The 23,196-nt window shown below is 43.8% G+C and overlaps 1 protein-coding gene across 5 annotated transcripts in view; it reads right to left on the minus strand.

The window, feature by feature from the left end:
- The window catches only part of GARRE1 (granule associated Rac and RHOG effector 1), an 80,375-nt gene extending 60,076 nt beyond the window's left edge, over positions 1 to 20,299 (minus strand). The window contains exons 1-2 of one of the 5 annotated variants that reach the window (XM_073885420.1): positions 20,255 to 20,299; positions 12,882 to 13,001 (exon numbers count right to left, since the gene is read on the minus strand). The gene's annotated coding sequence lies outside the window, so the exon portion shown is untranslated. Of the gene's footprint in view, positions 1 to 12,810; positions 13,002 to 13,525; positions 13,560 to 20,254 lie in introns of those variants that run through there. The other 4 variants (XM_073885418.1, XM_073885419.1, XM_025854329.1 and 1 more) reach the window with 4 other exon arrangements.
- Between the last annotated feature and the right edge of the window lie 2,897 nt (positions 20,300 to 23,196).

Here is a 23,196-nt window from a genome sequence, read left to right on the forward strand (position 1 = left end):
CATAAAGTTTTGGAATTGGAGCTCCAGTGAAAAACCACCTGCCCTCCATTCTCCCTGTGCTTCAGTGAAAACCTATATGTATCCAAGTGCTTCTGACAAGACCACTTAAGTCCCACGGTCAAGTGGGGTTCTTCTCTGGGCAGAGAGAACACGCAAGCCCCTTAAGATGAAAACTGGTTTTTACTTATTCTCAACAGATCTGTTTGTTCCTGTGCTGATCTTTGCTGTAATAAAACTAGATCATGTTGAAGTCAAGGAAATATCATGGCATTGAAATACCATTCAAGTTCTATCATTTTCAAATGGGATTTTGCCAAGAAATAATAAGCAGAAAAGGTGGTGACATCCATTTAAGGAGTTGTCTTCATGGCAGTGATCATTTCCCCTGACAAACTACTGTTGGAAGCTGGGTGATGGGTACACGAGACCCATCATATCATTTGCTCTACTGTTGTGTATGACTGAACATTTCCATAACAAAAAGTTTAAAATGCACACAAACATGCACAGAAGCACCCCTTTTGTGATTTTTTTTTACACGGAATTCTTCTCAATGCTTAATATTTTTCTAATGCTTTCCCTCCATATTTATCAGCCTGAAGGGCTAAAATATGTTCAATCCATTTAAGGACATTTCTGTATTTTTGAAAAAAGAATTTTCACTGGGAAAATATTCATCATGTATAAATCCATTATTCATATGTATTGTGGGATCAATATACATTGTGGAGACCCCAGAAGTTAGCTAGAGCCAAGACTTGTAAGAGTTAAGTATTTATTCATAAGTTTTAATGATGCCTGAAGAGTCACAAACACATAGCTAAAAAGGACATTTTAGGAGATAAGTCACATTTTTTCAACACCACAGCAGTTTGCTAAAATTCTCAATAGATTAAAACTGAACTCAGACCTGATTATGTCATTTAAAACATTCCTTTCTGCAACCAAAGTCATCAGCTATCCCAATTTCACACAATAACAAAGAACATGCTTGAAACTAGACAAAGATTAAGTATAAAAGGGTTTTCTTATACCCATAACTGACAAGATATAAAAAGTGGTTTGGTCAGCCTGAGAAAATCTGAAGAGCTTCCCTTTATAGAGAGAACCGTGGATAAGAGAGTGACCTTGGGGTCCAACTAACCGGGTGGGATCCTGGCTCTGCCACTTACCAGCTATGTGACCTTGGGCAAGTTCTTTAACCTCTCTGTGCCTCAGTTTCATCGTCTGTAAAATAGGGATAATAACAGTAACTACTGTTATTGAGTTTAATGGGTTTATACATATAAAGCACGTGGAATAATATCTGGCATATACTGAGCACTGAGTGTTAGATGAGCTTGTTATTATCATTCCCATCCAATAAGTGAAAGTAAGCAAGCCTTGCTAGCTCGGCTTGTCTGGAAAAAATATAGACAAAGGTCCTGGAAAGTCACCTGATCCCTGAACTAAGTAGAAATCTATGTATCCTAGGGTAGGTGGCATCACATGCTTCAGTGATGTGATAGCTATGATTTGTGAACACAGAGAACAATTTTAAATCCATTTCAGTCATAACCCAAAGAGAAAATGGGAATGAGAAGCAGTCCTGTTGTCCGCAACAGGGATGGCACAAAGTAGCTTCATTTCAGAATGACAGGCTAAAGAAACAGGCACATGTACTTACCTTCCCACTGGCCCCAAATCCTGAAGACATAACGGTAAAGACATTCAAAAGGGAATCACAACATAACAGTGATGAGAAGGGCTGAGGGATATAGTCTCTTTATTTTTTTTTTAAGATTTTATTTATTTATTTGAGAAAGAGAATGAGAGACAGAGAGTACGAGAGGGAAGAGGGTCAGAGGGAGAAGCAGACTCCCCGCCGAGCAGGAAGCCCGATGCGGGACCCAATCCCTGGACTCCAGGATCATGACCCGAGCCGAAGGCAGTCGCCCAACCAACAGAGCCACCCAGGTGCCCCGATATAGTCTCTTTAAATGCTGCCTACTTTCTAGAAGATGAAGAGAAAGCAGAGGGAACTGTATGATACAACGACCACAGCAGAGCTGGACACTTCCCAGAACATGCAGGGCCAAAGGCAGGCAGAGAGGCAGAGCCCTTTTTTCCTGGGGGAGCTGGATAGACGCCCAGCTCTGAGTAGGCAGGTATAGAAATCAGGAGCGGGAAAGAGGTTCATCAACCTGATCTCCTCCACACTTCTCACTCCTGGTCACTCACTCAACCAACTCTTACCAGGGCAAAAAGACTGCTAGAAAAACAAGAACCTTTTCTCAATTACCTGTATCATCAACCCACTTCTTCATTGATAAGGATCACCAGACAGTAGGAAAAAAAAAAACCAAAAAACCAAAGGACAATAAAGGACACCTACGATGAAAAGCAGATCAGACTCCAGAAGAAACATATTATTTTAGGTCCCTGAAAAGAAATTCCAACTGGTATCCTCAGAGAGATATAAGATAATGCATCCTTAAAACAAAAGCAAGCAAACCATAAACAAGAAAGAATTCTTGGAAATAAGAATTATGATTGCTAAGGTAAAAAAGAAGGGAAAAAAATAAAATGAGAGTGGAGTAGGGTGCACACATTTGCTTATACATTTTAAAATAAGCAATGGAAGAATAAACCAAAAACCAATAAAAATGTTACTTACGTGGTATAGAGAAGAACAAAGGCATGAAAGGAAGCCAAAATTCTCTCAATCTACTTGCTTTATAGTTTTAGCTTTAGAACCAAGTAAATATTTTATACAATTAAAAAATAAAAGTCAAAAAGAAAACAATCCCTAAAAATAAAAAAAAAAACCAGACAAATGAACCTGAACTATTTATCAAATTGGTGGCATAACCACATAGAGAAGGATTACTTGAAGTTTAAACAGTGTTTTTTTACTATACCTCTCTGGTGTTATTGTCAACAAAGGAGAACAGACATAAATACAAAATCAAAGAAGTAAAAATCCTTTAACCCTTCATTTGAATTTGAAATATCAGTCTGAAATCATGATTTACCTTTTAATTTCTCTGAACATATTTACTTTACTGAAAAGACCTAGAAGGATTCAAATTCCAGTTGTAATGAATGCCCCTAATTCTTTTTCCCACCAAAAAATCAGAGCTCCTAATAAAAATGGCTGATTTTAGATCTGGGGTAAGAAACAAAAAAAGATAAGCCAGGAATTCTTATCAGATCAGAAAGCAAAGAACCCCTCTAATCTGGCTTGTGTCAAAAGGACTCAGAGTGAACCTGAAGAGTAAGCTATACTAATGACCAATAATGGGACAATTTAAGCATACAAACAAAACAAAACAAGGCAGAAAACCTCCCCTGGAGCAAAAATCATTAAATACATAAAAATTAATGAGTTTGGGGGCGGCTGGGTGGCTCAGCTGGTTAGGCGTCCGACTCTTGTTTTCCGCTCAGAGTCTGATCTCACGGATCTCATGGGTCATGGGATTGAGCCTTGTATCGGGCTCCACGCTGTGGGAGTCTGCTTGGATATTTTCTCCCTCTGCCCCTTCCCCCACTCATGCTCTCTCTCAAATAAAATCTTTTAAAAGATTAATGAGTTTGGACTTGGCAATGATTTCCTGGATAAAACACCAAAGCACAGGGATGCCTGGGTGGCTCAGTCTGTTAAGCGTCGACCTTCGGCTCAGGTCATGATCCGGGGGTCCTGGGATGGAGCCCTGCATCGGGCTCCCTGCTCAGCGGGGAACCTACTTTTCCCTCTGCCTGCCGCTCCCCCTGCTTCTGTGCTCTCTCTCTCTCTTTCTGAAAAATAAATAAAATCTTAAAAAAAAAAACCATCAAAGCACAGGCAACAAAAGAAAAAACAGACAAACTGGACTTCAAAATGAAAACTTTTGTGCATCAAAAGACACTATCAGTAGAGTGAAAAGGCAACACACAGAATGAGAGAAGATACATGTAAATCGTACCTCTGAAAAGGGATTCATATCCAGAATATATAAAGAACTACATACAACTCAAGAACAAAAAGCCAAACAATCCAATTTTAAAATGGGCAAAGGACTTGAATAGACATTTGTCCAAAGAAATAGACAAATGGCCAAGAAACACATGGAAAGATGCTCCACGTCACTAATCATCAGGGTGGAGCATGATGATTTGATCAAAACTACAATGAGATACCACTACAAATCCATTAACAAATCCATTAGGATGGATATTATAAAAAGAAAAAAAACACACACACAGAAAATAAGCTGTTGGCAAGAATGTGGAAAAACTGGAACCCTGAGCATCACTGGTGAGAATATAAAATGGTATTGCCACTGTGGAAAACAGTAGGACAGTGCTTCAAAAATTTAAATATATAATTACCATATGATCTAACAATTTCATTTCTGAGTATATACACAAAAGAAGTGAAAGCAAAAATTTGAACAGCTATCTGTACATCAATGTTCTTTGCAGCATTATTCATAACAGCCAGAAGGTGGAAATAAGACAAATGTCCATCGATGGATGAATGGATAAACAAAATGTGGTACAACTATAAAATAGTATATTCTTAAGCCTAAAAAGGAAAAACATTCTGATATATGGTTCAACATGGTGACAATATCAATGGACTTAAGAAGGCAGAGATCATGGTCTCTACTTCCAAAGTCATAGCTAGGTAACAGGATCTCAAGCACCCTGTTTCTCAAGCTCAAGGTGTAGAGTGAAGAGTATAGGTGGGCAGAGAGTGCTGGCTATTTCTCTGGGGAAGCCTGTCCTTTATCTTCTACATCTATTTATAGCATCTTTCACTACATGTGTATGTGTGCGCGCACACACACACACACACACCTCATTTCTCTAGCCAAGTATGTTCATCTGTTCTTTCAGTTTCGGGTTTTGCAACTTAATTTACCTTGCCAAAATTAATGATCAAATGTAGATGACCCTTTCAAAAATGATATATAAATGGTCAATAAGCACACAAAAAGATGCTCAACATCACTAGCTATCAGGGAAATGCAAGTTAAAACCACGAGATACCACTAACCACTGGGATGGCTTTAATAAAAACAGACAATACCACATGCTGGGGAGGATGTGGAGAAACTGCCTGTGAGGAGGCAAACAAGGTGCAGAGACTCTGGAAAACAGTCTGGCAGAACTTCAAAAGGTTAAACATAGAAGTACCATATAACCAAGCAAGAGTATACCCCCGAGAGAAATGAAAAACATGCCTACACAAAAACCTGTGTATGAAGTTTACTATTCATAATTGTAAAAAAAAGTAGAAACAACCCCAAAGTCTATCAACTGATGAATGAATAAACTAGATGTAGGAGAGCCATGCAATGGAATATTATTCAGGCATAAAAAGGAGAGAAGCACTGATCCATGCTACAACATGTATGAGCCTTGAAGACACTGTGCTGAGTGAAAGAAGCCAGACACAAAAGGCCACATACTACACATGATTCCACTGATATGAAATGTCCAGGACGGGCAAATCCATTGAAATAGAAAGTAGATGAATGGTTGCCTAAGGCTGGGGTGGATGAGAAGGGGGAATGGACTGCTAATGGATACAGGGTTTCTTTCTGGAGTGATTAAAAATGTTCTAAAATTGATGGTGGTGGTAGCTGTAGAATTCTGAATATACTAAAAAGCACTGAATCATATACTTTAGATGGATGAATTGTATGGTATGTGAGTTATGTTTCAATAAAGCTGTTAAAAAAAATAAAGATGAACCACTCCATAAACAATTCCCTCTTCAGAGCAAAAAACACAGAAATTTTTTCTCCCCTCCAGTCTGTAACAATGTAAATCTAAATCTACCCTTGATAATATGGAGACGCCACAGGAAATTCTTCAGGGAGATTAGTGAAGTTATTGTCTATGAAGTTCAAAAGCCCAACCGTTTCCATGTTTTTTGTCAGTTCAGAATGACACGAGCCATATTTAGAAATGCACTCCAGAAAAATGCTTTGAAGAATTTTTATTCTCAACATTCATGAATTTAAAATATCTATCCAGGCAAAAGAAAATGCCTGAAAGATTTCGTTTTGTTCTCGCGGTCCTAGGACTCTTACTTTTTTGGCTCCCTGTGTAGCATGTTATCACACTAAAAAAGGGTGAGGCAATTCTGTATGGGAAGATGCCTGTCCTCCTAGCTCTCCTCCCGCCCCTCTGGCCATTCTTAGTTGCCTCTGGGAGCCACTCCTCCCCTAACCTGAAGCACCTGGGTCCCCAGAGCTCTATGCGGGGCCTTGTCTGTTTCTATGATCAACATGCTCTCCCTGGGAGAATCCCCCAATCCATCTCTCTAGCCCAGATCTTTCTCCTGTGCTCCACATCCCAAATATTCAACTGCCTACTGGACAGGTCCCCGAGTCAAGTGCCCATCACCAACCCTCCCCAGGCTCTCGTTCCTTTCCCGCCTTGGTGAACGGCATTGCCATCTACCTACTTGATCTACCATCGGTCTGTAAGCCAGAAACCTGGCAGTCACCCTCTACTCCTTACTCTCCTTTACAGCCACTTCATCACGTGGTCATACCCCTCCTGCCTCCTTACTACGTCTCAAGGCTTTTCCTTTTTCTCTACCTTCACTGCCAATCCAAAGTTCACACCTTCTTTTCCTCTTGCTGGAATTACAAGAGGAGCCTCCTGAGTGATCTTCCAAACTCCTGGCCTGCTCCCTTCTGGTTGCTGTGTGATTGTTCAAGAGCCAATGTGATCACCTAGTCTCCTGCTTCACACCTGTTACGGCTCTCCACTACCCTTCCCAACTGTCTTCCCCCCACCCCTCTGCCCACCACTGCCCACTTCTTGCCACTGCCGTCTTCCCACTCTCCGTCTATATGCTCAGTTCCCTTCACCTGGCAAACTCTCCTAGTTTATTTTCACTCCTCCTGGATGTCTAACCTAGAAATCACCTCCTCTGGGATGCCACCTTGGCAAAAAGTGAACTAGGAGCCCCTCTGTGTGCTACCGGAACACCTTGTTTTTAGCCCCCATCTTGGCCGAATCGTGGCCGTATTGTAACATAACTGCATCATGCCGCCAGTTTCCGCGTTTCCCCGCCACCTCCAGCCCTCAGGATCACTGAGCTCATTCAGGATACTCAAGAGTGCTAAGCACGCTGTAAACATTCAACAGGTATTTGTTGAATGATTAGCTCATCCTCAATATTTACTTAATGGTGGGGTTTTTTTTTTTTAAGATTTTTATTGATTTATTTGACAGAGAGAGAGAGAGACAGCGAAAGAGGGAACACAAGCTGGGGGAGTGGGAGAGGGAGAAGCAGGGAGCCCGATGCGGGGCTTGATCCCAGGACCCTGGGATCATGACCTGAGCCGAAGACAGATGCTTAACAACTGAGCCCATAAGGGTGTCTTTTTTTTTTTTCCATACAGTCAGTGTTTCATACAGTCAGTGTTGCCATCCACAGAAGCAGTAGTTAAGTGCTAGAAATAAGCCTCTGCTTAAATCAATAAATCAATAAAGCGACCGACAACGTGCCATGTTCACACAAGTACTCCTCAACAAAACAGACCATTCATTAAGGGCCGACAACCTGTCAAGCATTGAACTGAGCTTTAGATACCTGAACTCATTTAATCCTTGCTAGAACCCTAAAGTAAAAACAGCTGACATTAACTGAATGGGTACTCGGGGCCAGGCTCTGTGCTTTGCACTTCACCTGTATTATCTCATTTAATTCTCACAATGACCGTGTGAGGTAGGTAGAGCATCTAGAGAGATTAAGTGAGTTTTTCAAGTTCTTGCCATGTGGCTGAGGTGGCTGTCACCAACAGAACTGGGCTTGGGGCTTGGTAATCTGAGGCTGAGCTCTCCATTGCACTATTCCACCTCTGTCAAATATCTAGACCTTGGCATTCTGTTTATCACTCTTAGAGGAGACGGCTGAAAGCTGTAGTCTTCTTGGAACTGACAGGAAGTTGAGTTGGAGTAATGAAAAGCAAAGTGACCTCTGTTTGGGAGATCATACCCATACCTACTGCTGATGACACCCAAATTCAGCTCTTTGGTCAGGACCTCTCCCTGCCAGGACTAGACTCATGAGACATCTCCTCAGGTCCTTCAAACTTTACCAAGTCACCCTTCCATTCCCTGAGCCTCCTGCTGTATGTACTGTTTTGGCTACAGTCACTACCAACCCTGAACCTGAACCTAAGATGTTGTCCCAGATGGTCCCTGTCCTGTTCCTTTGGCTTTCTATCCTTTACAGTCAATCCCGCCAATTCTCTTCACCTGGTCTACAGCAACTGCTCCATGAATGTGAGCTACTGTTACAGTTACATTCTAGATACCTTTCATTTTCTCCTTTATACCCACAGTGTTCCGCTTCCCAGGAACTAGCCTTCTGGAGCAAGCAAGATCAAGACTGAGAGAGAATGCTTTCTATGAGGATCAGAAGACAGGCTGTCAGATGCTCAGGCCCCAGCTCTTTCGATGGAAGCACACAGAAGGGAAGATATACTTCAAAGCTGGCTAATAGGCAATAGCAAAATCTAAGTGGCAAACCAAAAATGTATGAGAATGTCAGATATTGGGATAGAAACTAACAAATGGCTCCAATCCCAAGGAACCAAACATTCTTTTTTATTCCTTTTTACAAAATTAGAAGTCAGCCTTCAATCCTTTAACACAGTGGTTCTCAACAAGTAGAGGAGAGGATGCTTCACACACATACACACACACACCCAGCTCAGGGGATATTTGGAAATGTCTGGAAACACTTTTTGTTTGTCACAACTGGGGAAGTAGGGAGTGCTAGTGGGTAGAGGCCAGAAATGCTGCTAACGATGCTACGATGCACAGGACAGCTCCCTTGTTCATCCAAAGCCAAAGACTTATCCAACCCAAGACGTCAATAGTGCCACTACTGAGAAATTCTGCTAAACAAATGCTTTGAGCACCTTCCGTATGCCAGTAACCTAATGTATAAAAAGTTACTTCTTTCTGAGAAGATGATACAAACTTCTCCCTAAGCAAAGTTCCCACAGGTCCACAATACGATAAGAGTTATCATGGGAAAAGAAGAGGGTAAATGCTAAATGGTGGTTTAGAAGACAAATGCCATGAGTTCAGAGGGAGGAGAGCACCATGAAGGCTGAGACCCTCTTCAAAGATCTGAGAGAGCAGACAGGGCCCCTACAGTCAGGGCTCCCACCTTGGGAGGACCAGAGTCCACCTTTCCAGCTTTACTTTTAGAACAGGTCCCTTCAAGCCACCCTTTGCTTCTGCCAAACTGTTCACGCACGACAGCAGCTGGGCCACACGTCTACAATGTCCCACTCCTACTGTTATAATGGAGAAAACCTCTCACCTACTACTTCACCAAAGCGCTGCCCTCCAACTGAGCAGCACCCCACCCCACCAAGGGTAAGAAGGACATGTCATCATCTCAACCCAATCACAAAATCATGTTCCTATGATTCCTACAGGAAGGAGGTAGTGAAAAGACCAAGGAGGAAAATGTTTTAAATGGCTCAGGCCCTTGTCCTCTGCCACCTAAAATCAGTGCTTAGGAGCAGTCAGCCAGGAGCTGCCTCATTTCCTGTAGTTGCTCGGTAAAAATAGGAAGTGGGGGAGGAAGTTCACAAAGCAGAAACAAAAGTAATCACTGCCTCGCTTCCTGAACACAAATCACCAAGCAGGGAGGGTATCATTAAAACATCAAAATGGAAAGGCAGGCATGGAGAGCCAAAGCCAGAGCAAAGGAAGTGACACTTCTGGATCCACCAAGCCCGGATTATTTCTGTGCCCGGAGACTGCCCCCAAAGAAAAATTATGTGCGAAACTGAACGCTAGCCTAGTATACAGAAACAGTTCCCAAGGAATTAATACTAAGCAGGTTAATTTAAAGAATGGTCCAGGAGTGCCTGGGTGGCTCAGTTGGTTAAGCGACTGCCTTCGGCTCAGGTCATGATCTTGGAGTCCAGGGATCGAGTCCCGCATCGGGCTCCCTGCTCGGCAGGAAGCCTGCTTCTCCCCTCTCCCATTCCCCCGCTTGTGTTCTCTCTCTCTCAAATAAATAAAAAATTTAAAAAAAAGAAAATTTAAAGAATCGTCCAAAAACCCTGGAGACACTAAAGTTCTATCAGAGTAAAAAATGTCAATGAAAAAGTTTTAAGGAGGCCATGATTATTTTTTTTCTGTTCAAGACATGACTACTAAAACTGCTGTTAATACAAAACAAAAACTAAAAAGTTATCGAAAAACTGCTCAGTTGACAAAATCTGAAGCCCATTTATCCTAAACTGAGCTCTGAAAACTCAAGTACATGGGAAAATGAACAAACCCTACTAAATAAAAATTTTGATCAACGTTCAAATCTACCATAGTTAAAAGAAAGATGTTTCTATACGCATCCTCCAGCAACACGGTCAACCGTACGAGTGATGCCTGAATACTCTGAATGCTCAGGGCACTCAGGATGCAGAGGGAGGGTATCCGTGCCTGCCCTCAAGGAGCTTCTGGTCTAATGGGGGAACAAACTGCCCCCAGATGGTGACATCTGACTGCTTCTTGTCCTGACACTTGCTCTGTAACATTTATCACCACAAAATAGGACATTCCTCTATAATAACAAAGCAAGATATCATTAGTGGATCTGAAAAGCTTTTTTATTCAGTAATCTACAAACAAGTGATAATTTAATCTAAGCAGAAGAAAAAATGTGCTAACCATAAAGTCAACAGAGTTGAAATGTAGTTTCAAAATAGCACAGGTTTAAAAAAAAAAAAGACCAAATGTGTTAAACAGTCATACAGATGAAGGGCAATTTTGTTTAAATTGAGAGTATTTTGGGGGTAGGGAGAGAAAGAGGAAGATCAAAGGCTATTTTTTAAACAGCACATAAATAAGTAGAAAAGTAAATGAAATGGATGGTAATCACCATATATTCAGTTTTATACCAAAAAAAAAATGGTGAACATTTAGTGGGGAAAAAAAATCTATTGCCAGTCCTGTGGAGGGTTGATCTAGCTGTCAAATTTTCTGGTGATAAATCAACCTGCTGTATTCTTTTTTTTTTTTTTTAACCTGCTGTATTCTAAGACTTGTGTTTAGTTTTCTTATACAATCAAAAGGGTAACTCAAAACCTGTTGCCTTTAAAACAAAACAAGTATTAGAGCTTTTGAAAGAATTTTATTAGAGGAACACTCTAAGCCAAAACACTTTATTAAACAGAAATCTTCAAAAGAAATTAAAGCAGGGGACAGGAGGCAGTTGGCAAAGGTTTATCTACAAATGACTACCACACATCACCAAAAGATAAATGAATTTGGCTCTGAAACTTCTGAAAAAGTTTCCTCAGGTAAAACTAGGTTTTTGATAAACTAAAATGGCATTGGACCATTAGAAGTTTTCACATCCAATACAGCCAAGCATGATGAAAATATTCACAGCAACAAATTGTGACACTGATGGAAATTTGGGTATAAATTAAGGAGAATGACTTAAAGTAAATCTTTTTTTTTTTTTAACTGAAGTACAGTCGACTGAGGAAAATAATTTTTTAGAAGTCACAAGCATTGATGTGATTTTTTCAAACCCAAATTGTTAAAACATTCCAAAAAATCTACATCTTTTAAAAACCACTAGTTTATTTTTGTTAGTATGTTACAGCATGAAAAGGCCTTGATCCACTCAGCTCTGTCTGAGCCTAGTTTTAGCCTTCATTACCCAAAAAGTTTCCAAACATAAAAGCAAGCTGAACTAATGAAAACTAACGTATCCATTAGAAAGTTATTTAAGAAAACTTAATTGTGCTACTCATTCTTAACAATTTGCACTATGGAACCTGTCTAAAATTAACCTCAAATGGAGAAAAACAAGTACTTATCAAGAAGCTTACATACAGGGGCACGTGGGTGGCTCAGTCATTAAGCGTCTGCCTTCAGCTCAGGTCACGATCCCAGGGTCCTGGGATCGAGTCCCGCATCAGGCTCCCTGCTCAGCGGGAAGCCTGCTTCTCCCCCTCCCACTCCCCCTGCTTGTGTTCCCTCTCTCACTGTCTCTCTGTCAAATAAATAAATAAAATCTTTAAAAAAAAAAAAAAAAAAAGCTGGGCGCCTGGGTGGCTCAGTTGGTTAAGCGACTGCCTTCGGCTCAGGTCATGATCCTGGAGTCCCCGGGATCGAGTCCCATATCAGGCTCCCTGCTCAGCGGGGAGTCTACTTCTCCCTCTGACCCTCTTCCCTCTTGTGCTCTCTGTCTCTCATTCTCTCTCTTAAATAAATAAAATCTTAAAAAAAAAAAGCTTACATACAAATGGTTACATCAACCTGTAATGTATAAATTATTTCTCTTACTACGGAGAGGAATGATATAAACTTTAGATATAAGCACTTCAGATTCGGGACCATTTCTGAGAATTTAAGGCACCCTTGAAAAATCTGATCAATGGATAATTACAGCAGCTCCTGCCTCCAGGCTGGGAACACTGACTCCAGTTCTGTACACCCAGCAAACCTTCCCATCTCTCAGAAAGAACAGCAAGTCAGAGTCCAGGCGAGGGAGCCCGTTCTTCCCCACAAACATCCGAGCAGGTCAGGTATGGAGCAGTGAGGACATTCAAGAAGCCTCCTCCCATTCCTCCCCTTATTCCCCAGGCAGGGGAGACAGCCCTACAGAGCAGGGCGGCAGTGGCTTACCACCATACTGACTTCCAGGACCTCGTTTACTGAGGTCCTACTATGTGCCCAACACTGCTCCAGGCACTGGGGGTACAGGGGTGAATGAAACAGACACAATTCCTGCTCTCTGGGAGCTTACAACCTCATGGGAGAAAAACCTCATGCTTTTACCTTGTAGGTAAGACGCTACACAGTACATGGAACTGTCAGTTAAGTTGTGGCTCAGTCAGTTAAGCGTCTACCTTCGGCTCAGGTCATGATCTCAGGGTCCTGGGATTGAGCCCCGCACTGGGCTCCCTGCTCCGTGGGGAGTTGGCTTCTCCCTCTCCTTCTGCCTGCCGCTCCCCCTGCGTGTGCTCTCTCTGGCAAGCAAATAAATAAATAAATAAATAAATAAATAAATAAATAAATAATAAATAAATAAATAAATAAAATCTTAAAAAAAAAAAAGATGCTACACAGTAACAAAGAGATTTCCTGGAAACAGGCACTGACAAAGTGCAGCAGTTATGGGTATGGGCTTGGGAGTCAGACTGACCTAGATAGGAATCCCAGTTCTCAGTAATTATCAGTTAAATGAATGGCACTTATTAACTCTATTCCTCTGTTTCTTTGAACACTGTGCCTCAGTTTCTTCAGTACAGTGGTGAGGCTTAACCCCATAAACCACAACACTTGGCACACCTTGAGTCTCACTCAGAAACTGGAGCTCTCTGCTCTGAAAGAAGCTGGACACTAGTCAGAGAAAAGCATTTTATCTTCTAATGAAATACTTCACGCTAGCCTACTATTAGTGAAAAACAAACAAACAAACAAACAAACAAACCCAAACTCTTCCTCCTCAAAATACCACACAGCTACCAAATTTTTCAAAAATATTACTTACCTTCCTGCTGCTCTGGCCCCAACTCTCAAGGTCCTGGCAACAAACTAAAAGGAGGGCTGCCCTGTGCCATCCAGAGGGGAAGGAGGTCATGGCTCCTCCCATTTCCCTGCCCACCACTCCCTCCTCTTTCAGCCCCAAGCTGAAGGAAGATCGGGCAAGGACAAGGCTCAGGAAGGGATCACCTCGCACTGTAAAGTACAAAGCTACTGTGGCCGCAGCCTCTGCTACGTTGAGACCCAGGGGTGGGATAGGTCTTTGGGAGCTGGGGAGAGGGGCCGACTGCTCTTGCCTCCCCTGCCTAGGTTATCAAAGCCTGCGGCTCTCAGGTCTGGGAGCTGAGTGTGGGAGCTGAGCCAGCTTCTCTCTGCCTCTGTTCTCAGGCACACACCTGGGGGTGGGGCGGGGGGGGAAGACTCAGGTATTCCCAGGCTCCCTGTCGTAAATACCATCTCACTGGCAGCTAATTCCAAAATTATTTCTAATAAGAAAATTAGATTTCTTTCCCCCAGGTAATCTCTAGCTCTAATTCTGCACTCAAAAACTATCCCATTAAGATTCTTTGCAACTACCAATAGCACAGATTGGACAGCGACCCAGACACAAGGCACACAGTAAAAAAAAAAAATGATACCATCTAGGAACGAATCCTAGAAATAAACTCAGTAAATGTAGGGGCCTGTATCAGAGACACTCACTGGCAGCACTGTCTGCAAGCATCCACCTGGAGGTAACCGACATGGGCTGCATTAAGGGATTCATTAAGTAAATGACACAGGGACACCTCACGGCCATTTCACAGAGCAAGGTCCAGTCTCATCAAGCCTAAGATGTCATTTATAAATCATATCATTATTTTATATAGGCTAAAAAACTCTGCCATATAACGATGACTTGTCATCACACGCTATATCCCAATTTCGGGCTCCCCTCAGGCTCTTTCCTGTTTCATTTCTCCATCTGTCTGGGGCACACATCACCCTTGGAACAAGTCCCTGGGTGCCCTTTTCTCCCCTTTCACTTTTTCTAGAAATTACCCATATTTAAGATTCACTGTTTGGATGAAACCATCCTGGGCCCCTTCAGTCCCCACGGAGCCTGTCTGAGCTCCACTGCCATTGCTTGTCGCTAGCTCTGTATGCCTTCCCCTCCCAGAGGAGCTGTAAGCGCAGGGAGGCAGGCTGGCCCCCTCTTGGCGCGCACTGCGGTGCCCAGCACTGGGCCACAACGACCCTGCCGCCAACAAAAAAACATACCAGTCGGGAACTCTGGATGGTCAAAGGACTTCACAAATATTACGTCACTAACACCTGACTATTAACTCCAGGAGGGAGCTCGTGTTACCTCCCCCATTTTCAGACAGGGTAAAATGAGGTAAAAAGAGGTTGGGTGACTTAAGAGATGAATGACTAGTAAGTGGCAGGGACAGAAACCGAACCCAGGCAGTCTGGATAGAGTCCTTGTTCTTAGAGTCTGTGCTACATTCCCTCTCTAAATGACTGCTTAAGTACAGAGCAAACACTTAAAAATTTGTTTTTATTAACTTCAAATTGAAAATATAATACACATATACAGTGAAAAGAAAACCATCCTGTACAAAAGGGTACGCAAGACAAAGCTAGTTCAGTCTCACAGCCTAGATTTCTGGGGCCTCATCCCAAAGGCAACCACCGTTTCTTTTCTATCATTCCAGAAATTTTTTTCTACACTTAGAAACCTATTTCGTGTGTATCTCTTTCTCTCCTTTGTTTTTTACACAAATGGGCCATATACGCACTGTTCTGCATCTTACCTGTTTCACTGACTGACATTTCTCTGAGCTTGATGCATACTTGCACCTACACTGTGTTTATTCAGTTCTAAGATACACATATTTTCACATTTTTTTTAAAAGATTTTATTTATTTGACAGAGAGAGACACAGCGAGAGAGGGAACACAAGCAGGGGGAGTGGGAGAGGGAGAAGCAGGCTTCCCGCAGAGCAAGGAGCCCAATGCGGGGCTCGATCCCAGGACCCTGGGATCGTGACCCGAGCCGAAGGCAGACGCTTAACGACTAAGCCACCCAGGCACCCCTATTTTCACATTTTAACCCAAGATGGTTCCATAAAGCCAGAGGATCTTGGTGGGCTTGGATGTCACCAGGTAACAGGAGTCACAAAAGCTTTACATGTACATAAGAAGGACGCCTGGGTGGCTCAGTCGTTAAGCATCTGCCTTCGGCTCAGGTCACGATCCCAGGGTCCTGGCATCGAGTCCCGCATCAGACTCCTTGCTCAGCGGGGAGCCGGCTTCTCCCTCCGCCTGCCACTCCCCCTGCCTGTGCTCACTCTCTCTCTCTAACAAATAAACTCTTTAAAATTTTTTTTAAAAAAAGGTACAGAAGATATTAAGTGTTAACCTTGCAACCGTGTGCAGGCTTAATCACCAGGCAGAGACCAGCAGCTGACACTGGACACTAACTTCTCCTGTAACGTAAGCACCTACATCACAGGGTTGTTGTGAAGATGAAACAAGGTAATATACACAAAGCACCTGGCACCAAACCTGGCTAGTACAATGAGTCCAAGGGATTAACATCACACCTGACACACTGTTAGTGCCCAATAAGTTACATATTGTCATTAATTATTTCTTTAAGAGCTGGCCCCGATTTCCTCTCCAATCTCATTTCCCTCCACTTCCATATTCATACCTGTCCACCCTTTACCCTAAAACTCCTTCAGCTCACATACCTCCTGCTTGCTCACCTACTCCTTTGCACCCGGCATGGCCTTTCCCCTTACTGTGGTGCTGTATTACCGTTCTCCCAGCATACTCAGCTCAAGCCCATCCTTCTCCAGGAAAGCTTCCCTGACAACAGCAGTTGGATTCTCTGGATGAGCAGTCTGGGCAGAGTGTATCTGTCATGACTTCCCCTCTGGTTCTCAGCTTTGTCAATGCACCCAGGAGCAAGCAGGGCCAGGGCAACTGAGTCAGGCCACCTAAACTCAAAAGATGACTGTGTACTAACCAGAAGACCAGTTACTAAGTTTATAAATACTGATGAGGGCTAATATTTACTAAGCACTTAGCAGGTGCCAGGCAACAAAGAGGTAGGTACTACCATTCTCCCCATTCTACAGAGGGGCAAAGAGATTAGCCAGCACCCCAAGCTGAGGATCTGATCTGAGCGGTTTGGATATGGAGCTCTCAACCATTCACATTCTCTCCTTGGCAGGAAATCTCCATGTGAAGCCACGTTCTAATCAGAAGGTATTAGGAGTGTGGAAGAAAGCAAGAGAAAGATTCTCCTGGCTAAAGGCATCAACAGAGATGCACCCATCTGTTTGGTGGTGCAGAGGCTCACTGGGCGACTGCACACAGCTCCTCCGGCCAGGGCCCCCAGGCAGTGCTCCAGACATATCACCCAGTTCCTCTCTTGGACCCGTCACCCCAGTTTCCATAGACACCATCCCAACCCTCTCCTAGAAATGCAGTCTTTCTTCTGAGGATACAAAATTAAGTTTAAGCATTCTGGCTACGAACACATTCCAAGCATGCCTTCTTGGGGTTACAGCCGGGTCATTTTGGCTGAACTTAAAGTTTTCCCTAAAATTCTCCGAACTACACTTAAAAAATGTCTCTTGGTTTGTATCTTTTCTATAGACAGTGCTTTTATTCTCAGATGATCACTGATTCATTCAACAAATACTTGATTGTTCCCAGAACACTGTGTTCTAGGTCCTGGAGCAGTGAACATGCAAGATCTCTGAAACCTGGGGGAGCTCATTACATGTCCCCCCACTTCTAGGCCCTTAGGATACTTTATGGCAATTGCTTTTTTGGCCTTCTTGTTCAGACTGTGCCTTTCAGCTCGGTATTTTATTTCTCCACCACAGTAACTAGCTCCTACTCTGAGTACTCCCTCAGTGTGAGTTAATTAAATTAATGAATAAAATCACTGGGTCTCATCTTTCTCATCCGGGGGGGGGGACCAGATTATGTCTGAAGTCCCTAAGAGCAAAGATACAAAGTCTAAATCAAGTTGTAGGGACAGAAAGCAAACAGCAAATACAGCCCAAATCAAGAAGGCAAAGGAGATGGGCTAGGTCCTTACAGTTATGAAGGACGGGCCACCTTGGCAAGCAAAGAAGGGCTCCCTCAGCTGGAGAAAATATGGCCTTGAGAATATGACCAGGGGTCAGCTGGAGATAAAGAAATGACTTGCAGCAAAGTCTGAGTTGGGGTCACTGCATGGAGACAGGAGTGAGGGGGTGAAGCGGTTCTCTGCCCAGAAGTCATATACTGGATGAATGGGAAGAAGCATGTTCTTTGGGAAAAGAGGTAGAGGCATGAAGCTAGGCCTTGGAAAATGCTCACAGGCAGATGTGGAAAGAGAAACAACAAAGTCAAGTGAAAAAGCAGTCACAAATTTAAGACGACCACAGGAGCTCCAACTCAAGAAGGCCAACCAAGAGGAGATTGACAACAGCAAGAAAATCTGGCTCACCATGCCAAATATTTATGGTCAAGGTCAAGGGAAATGAGTAAGCAGCAGCCACTGCATCTATCAATTGGGCCTCAAGAGCAGTTTCAGTAGAGATAAAGACATTTGAAGCAAACCCCCTCACAAGTTCAGGCTCTCTGTGAACTTGTACTAAGAGAAAAAGGCATTCTTTTTTTTCCCCCCTGTAACTCCAAAGTAAAGCAATTCCTTTTCAAACCAACATTCTTTGTCCACCTAGGAAGGTCATCATTTTCCACAAAGGACAATATCTCAAGAGGGAAAGAAAGAGACTGGACACTCAGCCCATGTGATGCCCCAGCCTACTAGCTCTTAGATACAATTACTTTCCTACAGACTTGGAAGACCCACTTGACATAAAGCTTCTGGTGTATTAGGCTCCAGGAATGAAACAGAATAAACATTTAGTAAGATTTCAGCAGAATCATGTGCAACTTGTTTAAAAAAATTTTTTTAAAGGATGCTTAAAACATGCTGTCTTCCAAAAATCCAGAGATAATTTTAGATTGAAAAAATCTAGGCTTGCCAAGGGAATCTGAGAGCTTTTCTATCTTGGTCTCCAATGCTAACCTACGTATTCGTGTGCAAAAATAGAGGAAGATTAGAATCTCAAATGCCAGACTGAAAAGTTGCCACAACAAACCTGAACTCTTCATATGGAGTTTGTTGTCTTGTCAGCAAGAAAGCAAATGAAACAAACTTTTCACTTTAAAAGATAAAAAGAAAAAACCCTTCAAACATGAACTATTTCCTAGACTTATAAAGGAAAATGATTAAGAAAAAGATACTGCGAATGAAATGTAAAAACAGCATATACAAAATCTAAATATCAATTTTGTGAGTAGTCCCTTATAAACACATACTGAGAACTTTAGGTCTAAAACAGGACAAAACAGCAGTCACAGCTTATTCAATAAAACTGGGTCAACTAACCATTTGGAAAATATTTCGTATCTTACACCGAGATGAAATTTTAAGTAGAAATTTTTAAGCTGGAAGTTAAAAAAAAAAAAAAAAAAAAAAGGCCATGAAATGAGAAGCAAAAATGAATGGAACTTTTTATAACATCAGGATGGAGAAGAATTTTCCAAACAGGTCAACAAAGGAAACAAATATAAAGCTATTTTTTAAATGAATGTTACCTTTGACCTCTTTTGTAAATTTATCCTAAAACAATCAGACAAATCCCTTTGGCAGAATTATCTTGTGACGAACTGGAAACAATCTACATGTTCATCTGTAGGGTTTGGTTACATTATGGTATACAATGGTGACTATGAAGTCCATACAAGTGATTATACAAGTGAAACAGCCTATTTATTGGTATTAACAAAATGTTAAGCGACGATTGTCACTGAGTGGTAGGTGGGCGGATGACTGTCATCTAAAAAAGTATTGTCACGATACTTTTTGTGTTGTCTCGAATGTGAAGAGAACGAATTGCTTTTATAATGGGGGTGAAGGGGCGGGAAGAAGCGACTTTCAAATTGGGGTCCCCCAACCGGAGTGTTCATCTGGCAAATTTTGTGAGGAGTATAAACAGAATTCTTATCGTGTCAACCAGGCAAGCTTCTTTCCTCGCACCGCGCGGAGCAGGAAGACACACCCCTGACCCTGCACTCGCCCCCAAGGCGTGGGTCCTTCATCCCTGGCCCCGGCCCCCCTCAGAACCTCCCCCGGCCCGACTGCGCCAGCAGGCTCCGCAGGGCCGGAAAATCGTGTTCCTCGGCGGCCCCACACGGCACGGAAGGTGCGCGCAGCCGGCCGGGCAGCCGCGGGGCGGCGTGAGGGCCGCGTCCCCAGCCAGTCCCGGCGGACCCCTGCCGCCCAGAGGCCGCCGTGCTTCGGCGGACTGCTCCGCCGGCTTCCGGGAGCGGGTGCCCGCGCCAGCCCGACCTCCCCGGCCCCGGCGGCCCGAGGGAGCGCCCCCCGCCCCTCCCGCCCCGCGTCTGCGGGGTTCCCCCCCCCCACACCCGGCGCCCCCGGTCCCGGGCACGAGCCGGGAGGCCCCTCCGGGCTTCCGTCCGCCCGGCCAGCGCCCCCAGAGCCCGGCGTCCTCCACAGCGGACGGGCGAGGGGCGGGAGCCCGCAGTCCCGCGCCCCGCGGCCCCGAGCGGAGCGGCGACCCGCGAGCTCGTCCAGTCGCCGGCCCCGGCCGCAGCCCACCGGCCATCCCCCGGCCCGCCCGCCTGCGCCAGGAAACGCCCGCTCGCGCCCGCTCCTCACCTGCGACGCGCCCCGGCCCCCAGCGCACCGCCCGGACCGGCTGTGTACACCGGAAGTGACGTCTCCGGGCCGGCCCCGCCCCCGCCCGAGGCGGACGCCGGAGTGGCTGCAGACCCCGGGGCTCGGAGCCAACCCCCCTTGCGCTAGCCGGGAGGGGGCGGCCCTGAGCTTCCTACCTTGGGCGCCGAGGACCTCCCTGTGGGACTGCGTTAGGGCGGGGGTTGAGGACAGCCGGCCAGAGCCCGCAGGGCCACCCCGATCCTCCACTATGGCTTGGCCCCTGGGCAGGAGGGATTAGCTGCGTCCTCACGTATTTATTATTGAAATAGATGACTAAAATATTGAGTGCTGACTGGATGCCGGGTCCTGACAGGCACCGTAGGGACCGGGGAATGCATGCCCTCACCCTCATAGGTTGATTCTCTCATGGAAACACAATAACATTGTCACAAATACACACGATGAGATACTGCCAATTGTGACAAGTGGTAGGAGGGGAAAGTGGAAGAGGGAGGGGGAGAGAGTCCCCTGACCTAGTGTAGGAGGGTGATCAGGGAATTCTTCGCCCAGGAAATAGAGCAGGAGTTGAGGTCCTAAAGGGAAGAAGGAAGAAAACAACTTGGAGAAGCAGAGAGGAAAGCACGGTTAGGGCAGAAGAAACAGCAGGTGTCTTCAATGGCTTTGTGTTCAAAAAACTAGGGTGGTAAGATCTTGCCTGAGAGCATTGGGGAACTAGTAAGTTTTAAGCAAGGGGTGATTTTACCATACTTGTGGGCTTAAAGGGATTACTTGGGCTAGAGTTGCAGGGAAGGACTAGAGAGGGGGAGGCAAGAGTGGATGTAGATTTCTTTACCCACGTTCATAAGCAGCGTTATTCATAATAGTCAAAAAGGCAGAAGCAACCCAGATGTCCATTGCTGGATGAGTAGATAAACAAAATGTAGTCTATCCAAGCAACGGAATATTATTCAGCCTTAAAAAGGAAGGAATTTCTGACACATGCTACAAATGTATGAACCACGAAGCATTATGCTAAGTAATAAATAAGCCAGTCACAAAAGGACAAATATTCTACAATTCCACTTATATGAGATACCTAGAGTAGGCAAGTTCATAGAGACAGCAAGTAGAAGGTAGTTGCCAGGGAGTGGGGAGAGGGGAGTATGGGGAGTTCGTATTTAATGGGTATAGTGTTTCAGTGGGCAAAGATGAAAAATTCTGGAGATGAATGCAGTGATGATGCATAGCCACATCAAAACCATACACTTAAAATGGCTAAAATGGTGAATTATATGTATATTTTTATTTATTTATTTATTTATTTATTTATTTTTAAAGATTTTATTTATTTGACAGAGACAGACACAGTGAGAGAGGGAGGACAAGCAGGGGGAGTGGGAGAAGCAGGCTTCCCATGGAGCAGGGAGCCCGATGCAGGGCTCGATTCCAGGACCCTGGGATCATGACCTGAGCCGAAGGCAGAGGCTTAATGACTGAGCCACCCAGGCGCCCCTATATGTATATTTTAGATAGATAGATAGATAGATAGATAGATAGATAGATAGATAGATATCAGGAGGCTATTTTGATTGTCCAAGCAAAACAATTATTCTGATTTAGAACAGGGCTTTCCAAATTTTGTTCTTGTTGTTCTTTTTTTTTTTTTTAAGATTTTATTTATTTATCTGACAGAGAGATAGAGAGAGACCACAAGCAGGCAGAGCAGCAGGCCGAGGGAGAGGCAGAAGCAGGCTCTGTGCTCAGCAGGGAACCCGGTGTGGGACTCGATCCCAGGACCCCGGAATCATGACCCGAGCCAAAGGCAGACGCTTAACCGACTGAGCCAGCCAGGTGCCCCCAGAAACAGCATTTTTTACAAATTCAAGGTTCGTGGCAACCCTGCATCGAGCAAGCCTATTGGTGCTATTTTTCCAAAGCATTTGTTCACTTTGTGTCTCTGTGCACATTTTGGTCATTCTCCCAATATTGCAAACTTTTTCATTATTATTTTATTATGGTAATCCAAGATCAGTGATTATGACTCAAAGAAAGCTCAGATGATGGTTAGCACTTTTTAGCAATAAAGTTTGGGCTGGTTTGTTTGTTTGTTTGTTTTAAAGATTTTTTTTTTTTTGACAGAGAGAGACACAGTGAGAGAGGGAACACAAGCAGGGGGAGAGGGAGAAGCAGGCTTCCCACTAAGCAGGGAGCCCGATGCGGGGCTCGATCCCAGGACCCTGGGATCATGACCTGAGCTGAAGGCAGACGCTTAACGACTGAGCCACCCAGGCACCCCTGTTTGTTTTTTTGAGAGAGAGAGAGAGAGCAGGAGGGGACAGGCAGAGGGAGAAGGAGGGAGGGAGCATCTTAGGTTGTCTCCATGCCCACGTCCTGAGATCATGACCTGAGCTGAAATCAAGAGTTGGATGTTTAATTGACTGAGCCACCTAGGCACCCCAGCAATAAAGTATTTTTAATTAAGGTATATACATTGCTTTCTTAGACATAATGCTATTGCACACTTAATAGACTATAGGCTTGTATAAACATAACTTTTATATGCACTGGAACAAACAAAAAATTCATTTGACTCACTTTATTGCAATATTAGTTTTATTACGGTGGTCTGGAACCAAATCTGGAATATGTCCAGGTATGCCCATATGCACTCCACTACTCATATACTATTTACATTATGAAACCGAAATAAAGAATTTTAAAAGATTAAAAAGAAAACAGTCTATATAGAAGTTCCAATATTCTCTCCTGTACTCTAATAGATTGCTTTCTTACACTAGTGGGTATGTGAACCTCACTTGGAAAGCCACTCATAGACTATGGTAGTGGCAGTAGGGAGTAAAGCAGATGCAAGTCAGTGATGAAAGGGATATGGAGGGTCAGGAAGAGAAGGGAGTCCTGGATTTCTCCTGAGTCTCTGGGAC

Source organism: Callorhinus ursinus, unplaced genomic scaffold (assembly GCF_003265705.2).
Source record: "Callorhinus ursinus isolate GAN/ISIS: 27379988/994484 unplaced genomic scaffold, GSC_fseal_2.0 scaffold61, whole genome shotgun sequence".
Lineage (NCBI taxonomy): Eukaryota > Metazoa > Chordata > Mammalia > Carnivora > Otariidae > Callorhinus > Callorhinus ursinus.